Source organism: Notothenia rossii (assembly GCF_949606895.1).
Source record: "Notothenia rossii genome assembly, chromosome: 11".
In the NCBI taxonomy this organism is placed as follows: domain Eukaryota; kingdom Metazoa; phylum Chordata; class Actinopteri; order Perciformes; family Nototheniidae; genus Notothenia; species Notothenia rossii.
The window spans coordinates 5,499,492-5,510,094 of NC_136910.1; the positions used below are offsets into that span (position 1 = coordinate 5,499,492).

Consider the following 10,603-nt stretch of genomic DNA (forward strand, 5'->3'; position numbering starts at 1 on the left):
GCTTTCCTAAAGTGAGCCCTCTAAACATTCCTTGTCTTTTTGCATATGTTAATACACCCAGTGTCTGTGCATATATATGTGTGTTCTGTTTGGTGATTGTTCTGCCTGTAGTCATGTTGGAACGTGAGCAAATAATGTCAACTACGAACTAAACTGTAGCGAAGAAGAAGGTCTGAAGTGTGTGTGTGTGTGTGTGTGTGTGTGTGTGTGTGTGTGTGTGTGTGTGTGTGTGTGTGTGTGTGTGTGTGTGTGTGTGTGTGTGTGTGTGTGTGTGTGTGTGTGTGTGTGTGTGTGTGTGTGTGTGTGTGTGTGTGTGTGTGTGTGTGTGTGTGTGTGTGTGTGTGTGTGTGTGTGTGTGTGTGTGTGTGTGTGTGTGTGTGCAAGTATTAATGTATTTGCATGTTATTATTTGAGACTTAATTGATTTCCCATTAAGTCTGAGTGGAAAACTGGCACTGTTCAGCTCACATGGCCTGCAGCAGAAGTTAGGCCTCTATTGGCTTATTTGTGTGTGTGTGTGTGTGTGTGTGTGTGTGTGTGTGTGTGTGTGTGTGTGTGTGTGTGTGTGTGTGTTTTTACGCATTCAGAGTAAGTACATTTTCGGAAAGTGAGGGCACTTAACCTCACTTTTCTCCTCGCCTTTAGAAAGATTTTAAAGTAGGCATACTTGAGGCTTTTCAAGGGTACAACAAGTAAGATTTGATGGTTTTCTGTTTGCAAACACATTTAAAGTTCGTCCTTCTCTCGAACTCAACGAGGGCTACAAAATCCAACTCTAGATTCCTTCACATTTTTGATTTACCTTTGTCTGTTTGAGGCTTCCATTTCTAATGGTTCTTCTTTGATGCATGATTATTATCCGGCCTTTCTTCGTTGATAATATCAAGAATAGTCTTGGCATCACATACAGGTATAGGTTATCTACAGACACTGCGACATAGTGGGTCACTCACATGTGATGTTTGAGGGAATATTTTATAAAGGAGTCTACAGATTAATTGTTAACGTTATTATAATTGTTTTAGCTTGGTGTTGGGGTTAGGCACAATATCAATCATTGTCCTCACAAATAGAAGGTGTGTGTGTTGCAGAATATGTCTAGATTAGAGCAGTTTTAGTTCTCCAAAGCAAGATCATTTTGGCAAAAAAAGCTAATTAATCCGTTGTTCTTGCATTTAGGGAATAATGTGTAATTGGCATGGTTATTCCTGTGTGTGAGATGGATACCTTATAGAGTCAGATAGCATTGGTACTTTTGGGAGGGAGCAGGGAGAAGGTAATGGGATTTGGCATTAGCTGAGGTTTAATACACACTTTTCTCCGTGTAACAGCCCGGATCCGACCACAGCGATATTGATTTGAAACAGTGATCCGTCTTTGTATTTGAGCCAGACAGCAGGAGAGACTGCGCTGAGCTAATAGCCTTCACTCACCTGCGAGCAAAACATGCTATGAGAACACAGAGGTGAAGTGTGTGAGTGGCAGAGCGAGTGAGTGTGCAGAAAGGTGTTTGTGTGAGGGAGAAGTCACAGTGGGAGTTGGACGGCCTGTCTGGAATGGGTGTATTTGCATTTGTGAGATGGGAGTATGCATGAGTGCACACGTGCATATGTTTGTGTGTGTTTGCATATGAGGAGTTTTAGCAGAGTGAGACCTCCCGGCGCTTCTCGCTCACCTATCCCCTGATCTCTGTGAGATAACAGAGCTTACTGACATTTGAATATTCTGACTCCTCGGCTGGAATATCAATTAAAACAAAGGAGGCACATGCAGTTTTCTCCTTCCTCTCCTCTCCTGCTGTGCTCATTTCTTCTGTCATTTCGGCGGCACAGAAAAAAAGGCAAACACTTCACATGGGCACGTTAAAAGCTGAACAGACTTGCCACACCACGGGAGGTTTCAAAGAGTTTGCATGGAGCTGAAGTCCTCCAAGTGGCTCATTGTCCCCTGGGCCCAGTAGTTCAACACTTTGAATCCAAATCTGATCAAATCAGATTATAGTTCAAAACCAAAAAACAGGATTAGGATCACTTTGATATCCGATCAGATCAGGAAATCCAATCCAAGCTTTAATCTGGATCAAATCTTCAAAACGGGTAGTTCAAACCAACAACACAGGATTGGGATCAATTTGATCCCAAAAAACTGGATTATCCTGATCCCACCAGAGGGGTGGATTTCCAGTGGATTACCAGAGCAAAATGTACTGTACAATAATTTATTTTAAAATATGTTTCAATATAAATAATATGGCAACGTTTGTTAACTGAAATAATACACAATTTTTAGCCTTCATGGGAAATACATTTTATTTTTCAGTATTTGCTCACGTTTGTGGTGGCCTATTTTGTTTTCAACCAAATGTTGATGACATAAATGCTTATGCTCATAAAAGTATCACAACAAAGATTGTCAATCACAAATGTAATTTAGATTAAAGAAAAAATATCTTCAACAAAAAAAAGTCCATCATCTGTAAGTAATTGCGGACAATAGATGCATCTGCAATGTGGTCTCTTGTCTTCCTTGTATTATTTTTCCTATCCACTAGATGGAGATCGGTAGGATTAAAGCACTGATATTCAGGATCTAGTCATCTTTAAAAATCGTAATCTGGATCAGGCTGATCCTATCCTGAATTGCTTTGAACTCCAGGGACAACATCTGGCCGACTTGTCTGATCCTGGATCACAAAAAATGGGATTTCAAAATCTGATCGGATCTGATTGAGATTAAAAGTTTTGAACTCCTGGGCCCAGGCAATTAGAAGAGACGAGATGTGATGCTTGCGATAGAAAACTTTCCCCTTTTCCTCCAAGCTGCAATTTTGGCGGATTTGATTTGTTTCAATTTCCCTCTAATCTCGCTGCCTCGTGCGCATTAGGATGTGTGGAGCTGCGTGTGAATTGGGGGCGACGATGATGATGAGAAATGTCCAGTTGCTTTGAGTAACGAGCCAGCCTGAAAAACGGAGGGTTGCATACATCTGCATATATAACTCATATGTAACCAAGAGCACAGTGAAATCAAGCCATTCGTCCTCAACTTGAACTTGGCCTTGCAATAATGTAAAATGACTTCATTAGTCTTTATATTTATTAAATTGTAAATAGAGCCGCAGCAGAGCCACTTAAAAGGGAATATTTGCATCTTACAAACATGTGAAAAATCCAGTAATGCTGAGAGGAAGCACTTGGGCTGTGTTATTATTGGTCCTAAGATTTATGCAATCAATTCAAAACGCAGTGGGAATTACTGATGCCCCGAGGGAAAGCGGTTCAAAAGTTATCACGATAAAGTCACAATTCATAACTCTTGAAAGCCCCAGAGGAAGGAGACAAGGGAGACACAGAGGGAGGAGACACTTACAGAGGCATATATAGAAAAACGTTTTTTGTTTAGCACTTTTCATACAAAGGATGCAGCTCAAAGGGCTTTAAAGAGGCCATAAATGCCATTTTCCAGTTTATGTAGTACTTAGTGTCTCTACTGTGACATGTGTCAATGCTTTAATGCTGCAGCACCTCTTTTCACCCTCTGTCTGAAACCAGAGCCCAGTCTGCTCTGATTGGTTAGCTGGCCGGCTCTGTTGTGATTGGTCAACCGCTTAGAGATGTCCCGCCCCTTAGCCTATCACGTACAATGTGTTACAGCGCCAATAGAAGCGCCTACTGTATGTTCCTGAAGTAAACAAAGGAGTCCAATGGAGGCGTTTCGGGCGGTGTAAATATCTGGAGGGATTTTCACAAAAAGCTATAACACACGAAAGGAAAGGGAAAACCCAAAAAACATAATAAAGCCTCTTTAAAAATGTCTACCGAGTTAGACGAACTCTCTACCCAGCCTGGAGACATACATTTGTGAAAGGCAGGTATTGACTTATTGTGTTCTGTTTGTGCTCCTCCTTCTATCTGACTCAAAGGAATCTGCTGAGTAACTTTGTTTGGGATGAGGTTACAGCAAACTGTAAATTCTCCCACGCACTGGAGAACCATCCAGAATAAACACGGCAGAGATGGAGGGAATAATGAAGCCTCTTATCTCTGCATCTCAAACAACAATCTCTTCTTCTTCCTCCTCTCGCCTTATCCTGATATCTTTACTCTCCCCTTTCTTTCTCTTTCCCTTTATCTTTCCCTTTCTCTCCATCAATCCATCCTCCCCACCTATCTACAGTTGTTGCCTTGGTAACAATACAAAGAGATTTTATTCGCAGCTCTGTCACCGTGGCAACGCTTGGCTTTCCTCCAGGCCGTTGTTGGCAGCCCTCCGGTCCGCTGCAGCCGGCTCGAACTGACCGCCGTCGGATCGAGACGGTCCGTTTACTGGAAACTGCTCAAGTGCTGCTGTGTGCTCAGGAGGAGACGCTCAAGAAGAAGGAGGTGGAGGTGGAACTGCTGGAGATTCAGTGTTTTGATTGTGGTTTGATTGTCAAAGCATTCAAGATCCAAAGATTCAAAGGCTTTATTGTCTCATGCAAAACAATAAATCCCAGGCTCCTCTGACATAGCAACATACTGTGAAAAAAGACAGAATTGTTGGTTTAAAGTGGCCCATACTAATCTCCAGGGTGATATTTGTCTTTTGTGTCTCTACTGAGACATGTTTCCATGCTTTAATGTTCAAAAAGCTCTTTATTTTTCTCATACTGCCTGTGCTGCAGCATCTCTTTTCACCCTCTGTCTGAAACCAGAGTCCAGTCTGCTCTGATTGGTTAGCTGGCCGGCTCTGTTGTGATTGGTCAACCTCTTAGAGATGTCCACGTACAATGTGCTATAGCGCTAGCCAATAGCAGCACGAGTGTATCAAAAGCTGCTTTCACACCAAGTACTTTGCCGTACTTAGTTCCCAGCACTTAGTTCCCCCATGGAACTAAGAGCCGATCGCGTTCACACCGGAGTAAGTTCCCTGAGGGAAGATTACGCAAATGAAGCCGCTGACGTCACTTCTTCTTCTTCTGCTTTGACTTTACTGGCAGGCCGCAAACAACTTCACGGCGTATACTGCCACCCGAAGTCCCCGGCCGGAAGTCCCCGGAGTTGGGGACTGGCTTCAGTAGAAGCTGCTGGGACTCCCAGCAGCTTCTACTGAAGCCTTCCGAGTAAATCGCCAGAACGCCGACACCTCCTCATCACTCCACCGCTCCCATGTTTGTTTTTTTGTGTTGCCATAAGTTAGTCACTCTCCGTTGGTGCGCGGGGCTAATGTTAATGCTAATAATGCTAATGCCAGCAAATACAATGGCGGCTTCAAAAAACTTTTCAGAGTTTTACGGGGCGTGGTTTGCAATTCGCCCTGCCAATCAGAAATTGGTACTTTTTTCTCCCCAGGAGAGTCCCACCATATAGCAGGCACTAAAAATGGGGGTAAAAGTGCTCTGAACTAAATTCTCTTTTTGGTGTGAACACAAAATTCCAGGCACTATCGGAACTAAATGGGAAAAGTACGGGTAAAAGTACTCCGGTGTGAAAGCGCCTATAGTGATGTCACTATATTACAGAAGTAAACAAAGGAGTCCAATGGAGGTGTGACAGGTAGGGGGGGAGTGTGTGGGAGAAAAACTCCCTTTGGAGGGAACACACAGATTTACATGCACACAAACGTAGGAAAGGGAAACTCCAAAAAGCAATAGGGCCCCTTTATCTTGGATGATATTCTCCTCACACTAAAGGGTTTTTCTTTTACGGAATAAAACCCCCTTTCCTGAGTTTTGTGGAACCCCAGTTTTGACAGAGGTTTAAACTAAAGCTTGTGTTTGAGATGTGAAGAAAAACCTCCATGATGATTGTGTTGAGAAGAGATAAATGTCACTCTGCTCCTTGCGGGACCATAATTTTTTGCTACACCCCTGCTGGTGGAGCTCAGTTATTGCTGCAGACGGTAATGCTGCACAGCTGGTGCGGAAACTGTGCGCCACTCGCGAGACGCAGCCGCCAGTTGGCGACTAATGGCTTATTACAACAGCACCAGGAGACGTGACATTTGGGATGTATTGTGCCAATGAGTAAAATGCACTTTAGAGATGTCACACTAATGGGATTGTGTTTTGGCAGGCTGCTTCTGGCAGGGGTTGGGAATCTCTAGGTTTTCCAGGCCAAACTGGCTTTAAAACTCCGGCAACTGATTCGTGTAAGAGTGTCAGTGTTAGTTGTCGGCAGTCTTTTGTCTGAGTGTGACTGTTGTTGTTTTTTTCAACCACTGACTTTGTCTCTGCTTCACACCAGGGCCTATTCAAATGAGTTCTCAGTGGTTTTTTTCAGCATACATCAGCCTCGTCCTTATCATTGTCATAGTGACGGGCAGGACACAATGACAACAAAATCACTTCAAGGAAGAGGCACTTGGCTGATTGTTGAATTCAAGTTTCATTTACTCATCCCACGGAGTACTACTCAGCCGGTGTGAATTGTCGTCTGCTATTTTCTTAAGATTTGTCATCATTTGCACTTTATACTTTTGCCCAGTGCTTTTTCCTGTTATACTTAAATGCACTTTGTCTATTTAAAGATCACCTATTTTTTGCAAAATCGACTTTGTCATGTCTCTTCTACATCAACATGTGTCTCCTCTTCTGCATGTCTCTTCTACATCAACATGTGTCCCCTCTTCTTCATGTCTCTTCTACATCAACATGTGTCCCCTCTTCTTCATGTCTGTTCTACATCAACATGTGTCCCCTCTTCTTCATGTCTCTTCTACATCAACATGTGTCCCCTCTGTGGAAAGAGACTCTGAAAGTTTCAGGAAAAAAGATTCGCTCACTGTTTCTCCTGATCTATTTATATAAAAACCTGTCTGAAAATGAGCTGATCAGATTTGGGCCACTTTATGATGTCATAACGATGTTTTGTCTTGTGTAACCATTAGCCAATCAGCAACCAAGGTAACCCCCCCCCCCCCCTTATCACCTGAATCTCCTCCTAGAGCACCATTGAGTTCTTTTTAACCAAATCTCTCTCAGAGGGGCGTGGGGAGGGGCTCCTTATTTTCATCTAAAGTAGCAGACAGAGAATCAGCACTTTGGAAACAGGGCTGAAACAGAGGGGATTATGGGTAATGCAGCAATGATCTGTTTGGTATTTGGAGCCAAACACTTCAGAGACATGTTTTGAGACCTATAAAACATTGATAAAATTGAAAAACAGAATAATAGGGGAGCTTTAAACATAACATTTCAATGTAAAGGCACATCACATTTCACCCTCGGCTTGTTGACAATTTCTACGGCAGACAACCCTCCAGCTTTTTCCCCCTATATCCCACTCACAACACACATATATATATATGTAGAGTATGTAGCTGTCACCATGTAATCCAAGGTGTAAGAAGATAAAAGGCTCCTGTCACAGTTCAGGGACTGCTGGCGAAGGAAATGGTGACACAGCGGAAACTCTCCTCTGGAGGCTGCACTGTCACTGAGGCCTCCCATGTAAATAAAACCTGATGAAGTAGCTTCTAGGGTCTTTTCGGTGGGAAAAACGTAAAAGAAATGCACTTCGAGGTGCTTTTTAGGTAGAGAAAATACTATAAAGTACCTTCTAGGATGACTTTCTCTTTAAGAAAACAAGATTCACTGTTAAAGAGCCCTATCATACTTATTTTCAGATTCATATTTGTATGTAGTGTCTCTACTGTGACATGTCTCCACGCTTTAATATTCAAAAAGCTCTTTATTTTTCTCATACTGCCTCTTTTCACCCTCTGTCTGAAACCAGAGCCCAGTCTGCTCTGATTGGTTAGCTGACCGGCTCTGTTGTGATTGGTCGACCACATAGAGATGTTCCGTCCCTTTAAAGGTCCCATGTCATGCTTTTCTGGTTCTTCCCCGTCCCCTTGTGTGTTATGAAGGTTTTTCTGCTTGTAAACAGTCTGCTGAGTCACAAACCCTCAAAGTACACCCTGTAGGGAGTAAACCTCTAACACAGAGAAGACCTGTCTGCCCCAGAACGCCTCGTTGGACATTTCTCTTTTTCCATTGTTTGCTTCCTGGGTTCTGTGACGTGTGAACACCCAAATCAACAACAAATGACCGGATTGGCCCAAATGGACCAACCCGCGGAGCCCCTCACACACCAGGGTCCTTTGGCTAACTAACAGGGAGTCCCATTGACTTGCATAGAGCTCCCTGAACGCTGGTAATAGACGAGTTGGGATGGTGGAGAAATGCTCTCCACAGACCCATTCTCACAGCGTTACAAACCTTTTTCTTACTCAATATCAAGCCACACTTATTGTTTTTACTTCGGCTGTGAGTGTTTGTGTGTGCTCAGGATGAGTTTCGTTGAGTATCGCCGACCCGGAAACCTGTCCGCTCCTTGCAACGTCCCGACCAATCAGAGCACACTGGGCTCACATGGAGGGGGGGGGGCAGGAGCTCCAACAAGCCGTGTAGGACAGAGAGTGAATACACATACTATACAGAGATGCTGGATGAACCAATGTGAGTTTGGAACATTGAACAATGTAAACCTATTCTAGTAGACATCAACAATGGATTTATGATCAGTAGAAATGGCCATGACATGGGACCTTTAAAATCAGGGCATCAATTGTTTTCCTTAACGAATTTGACTTTGTTCTGTTTTGCTGGGTCTTCATACAGATGGAAAATCGAATGGAATCGGTGTCAGTATGTTTTCTGTTTGGTATTATTTAGATATGCTCTTTCTTAAGTAATTGAAAAGCTTGATGCCATAATAGCTTGTTGAACAATCCCTCTTTTCTCTTGCACTTAATCTTCTCAGACTTGATATGCAGTGTCTTAAAGTGAAGTGTTCCTCTTCCCTCCTCTCCGTTTCCCTCGGCTCTCTGCCTCTCAGCACACTTTTGATGTAATAATCGAACGCCTTGCAATAATTTTGGAAAGACGTTTATTTATAGCAAGTAAAAGTTCATACTGTAAGTCAGCTGCCACCTGCGTCGTGTCATGAAGTGAAGATCTAAATGTCTCACAGATGTCAATTCAAAAGACATTTCAGAGATGTTTTTCTCTGTGGAGTTAAAATTAGTTTCTCTTCCTTTCTTTTCTTCAAAGTGAGGAGTTGACAGGTAATATTTACAAGTGATGTGAAACAGGAAATGAACCCAAAGGAGCACAAATTATTGTGTAGCACTGTAAAAACCACTCTCCTTAAAGCGTATGGCACGGAAAAAGTGTCTATCAACCTCGCAAGAACAGATGCCTGAATATTTATGCACTCTTAGGGCTTAAATGATCTTTATTTTTATCTCTTCGAAATGTGTGAGTTCAATCTCAGAGAAAGTCCACGATATTGACACTTTATCATGAGAAAAATTATCCAGGTTTTTTCCCCATCAAATTATGACTTTAATCTTGGAATTTCTGAGTATTCGCTCTTAATTCTACCCACAATATTTATTTGTATGACTCACAATGGCGTTGTAACTTTTCTTTCTGGTAGTATATATCAGCATTATTCATGGGAATTGCCTTTTAGTAAGAATAACTTTAACGGGACGTGAATGTTCTCAGGGTTTGTAGAAGATTAGACATCTATTCAACATAAAACATCTCTCTCCATCAGCTGACCTTTCTGCTGTGATTATTCCTCTCTCACAGCAGCAGCTGATTGTCTGATTATAGAGAGAGACACATGATGGAGATGTCAGACACAGCGGCTGGTGAGATGTTTTACTGACGCTGTTTGGTGTGCTAGTTTATTGTGTGTGAGTGTGTGTGTGTAAGTAAAAGAGAGCGACAGAGAGGCAGAGGGAAGAGAGCTGGAATAAAAAGATGAAAGTACCACACGGCTGAAAGCGAGGAGAAGTGTGTGTGTGTGCACGGGTAGATGTGAGAGTTCGCAGATGTTCAGAAAAAAAGCACCTTGGTAAGTCTGTGAACATCTGAGTATGTGTGAAAGTGTGTTTGTGTGAAAAAAAATGTCTAGCAGGTTTGTGTGTGTTTGTGCATGAAATATGGTGCACCCACATGTATCCTCTTTGTGTGTGTGTGTGTGTGTGTGTGTGTGTGTGTGTGTGTGTGTGTGTGTGTGTGTGTGTGTGTGTGTGTGTGTGTGTGTGTGTGTGTGTGTGTGTGTGTGTGTGTGTGTGTGTGTGTGTGTGTGTGTGTGTGTATATATGTGTGTATGTGTGTGTGTTTATCTGTGTGTGTGTGAGGAGGCCTGGGCACAATACTTGGAGAAAAAAAAAAAGAGCCATTGACAGCTTCGTGCTGAAATGCACTCTGGGAAAAGCAAAGGGGAAAGCAAGAGAGTGGCCTATATGACAGCCGGTGCACTGCTGAGAGAGTGTGTGTGTGTGTGTGTGTGTGTGTGTGTGTGTGTGTGTGTGTGTGTGTGTGTGTGTGTGTGTGTGTGTGTGTGTGTGTGTGTGTGTGTGTGTGTGTGTGTGTGTGTGTGTGTGTGTGTGTGTGTGTGTGTGTGTGTGTGTGTGTGTGTGTGTGTGTGTGTGTGTGTGTGTGTGGGGGTGTGTGTGTGTGTGTGTGTGTTGGTGCATCCAGGTGTGTTCTGTACAGCAAGCATGCATGTTTTTTTGCTGTGTGTATGTATGGTGACTCGACAGTGTGCAGTGTGTGTGTGTGTGTGTGTGTGTGTGTGTGTGTGTGTGTGTGTATGCATGCAGA

The 10,603-nt window shown here is 43.0% G+C and overlaps 1 long non-coding RNA gene across 1 annotated transcript in view; it reads left to right on the forward strand.

Moving 5' to 3' along the window:
* LOC307025525 overlaps positions 1–9,904 on the forward strand; it is a 62,422-nt gene extending 52,518 nt beyond the window's left edge. The window contains exon 3 of the long non-coding RNA XR_013804184.1: positions 9,581–9,904. This is a non-coding gene — a long non-coding RNA (uncharacterized lncRNA). The remainder of the gene's footprint in view (positions 1–9,580) is intronic.
* The last annotated feature ends 699 nt before the right edge of the window (positions 9,905–10,603 follow it).